We start from the raw sequence: 1,344 nt of genomic DNA, 5'->3' as shown, positions 1-1,344 counted from the left end.
CCACCACAGCACGACAGACAGACGAGTGGTGGCCGTTTGGTTTTTTGTCTATACTGTCTCTTTAAATTTCAATGTCAATCTTGATACAATCCTGATATAATCAAGATACATATAAGATTATATGATTGCTTCTAGACCTGAGTTATTTTAATGGTAGTGAAACCAACTTCTGAGTCAGTGTTGGTTTAGCTCTTCTCAAGAAGATGTCGGACTACCATCCTGAAAGTTGAGGTTCTCACCTGTGCATCTTGCTTTCCAAGAAGAAAGGCTGGAGACTGCAGGGACCAGGTGGGACACTTGTGTGGACCCTGCTGCTGGCTGTCACTGCTATCCCCAAATGCTTCCCTTTTATCTAAACTTCAACCTTAGCAAAGGCTTTTCTCTTGTCTGTTCACAAAATCTGCAGCTTACAGGAACATCAAGTTAAGAGAGTGAAGGTACCTCTGGAGGAGAAAGAACATGCTGGCATCAGCATCCTCCAAAAGATGCTCTCTTAGGCTGTGGGCTCACGTGTACTACAGAGCAATCCATCAGTCAGCAGCCATGTTTCTCCACCCAAAACACAGTAGCTCATTTCTTAAGAAATCAACAAGCCTGGCAATGCTGCTCTCTGCTGTCCAACAGTAGCAGAAGACACAAAAGCCTTCTTTACGTTTTGCCACTTTGTGAGCTTTCAGTAGTTTTCGTTCTAAGGGAAAGTGCTAAGAATTTAGGAAAGCCCAAACCCAAAACTATTGCCATGGAAACAATTTCAATGCATAGTGACACTACAGGACAGAGCAGAACTGTCCCATAGGGTTTCCTAGGCTGTAAATCTGAACAGAAGCAGAATGCCTCATTTTTCTCCCACAGAATGACTAGTGGATTCGAACCCTCAGCCTTTCAGCTAATGAAAGAGTACTTAACCACTGCATCATGAGGACTCTAAGAGAGTCTACCATTTTTTAAAAAATGTTTTATTGTAAGTTATATGATAGTTTACATGAGAGAACTTTAGTTCCATCGTATATCATTTCATTGCCATGGTTTCAATCCCCTCTATGCATCATCTTCCGACCAAAGGGGATATCCTAGAAACCCGTCCTCTACCCTTCCCCACCCTCCACCCTCCCACCCCCAGTCTTCCGCCCACAGTCCCTCTCCCTCTCTGGATCCAAAGTCCCCAGCTGCTTCTTCCCTCCATGTCATCATCTATCTCCATCTCAGGCGTCCCTGCTTCTCTGGGTAGGGTCCCGCTCTCCGTTCTTCTCCATTGGTGGTCCCAGAGACCTCCGCTCCTAGACTGGAGAAATAATCACTCCCTTCCTTGCTACAAAACGTCTACCTTTGCATTTCCAACCCTCA

Source organism: Chrysochloris asiatica, unplaced genomic scaffold (genome assembly GCF_000296735.1).
Source record: "Chrysochloris asiatica unplaced genomic scaffold, ChrAsi1.0 scaffold00156, whole genome shotgun sequence".
In the NCBI taxonomy this organism is placed as follows: domain Eukaryota; kingdom Metazoa; phylum Chordata; class Mammalia; order Afrosoricida; family Chrysochloridae; genus Chrysochloris; species Chrysochloris asiatica.
Note: the sequence above shows the minus strand (reverse complement) of the source record.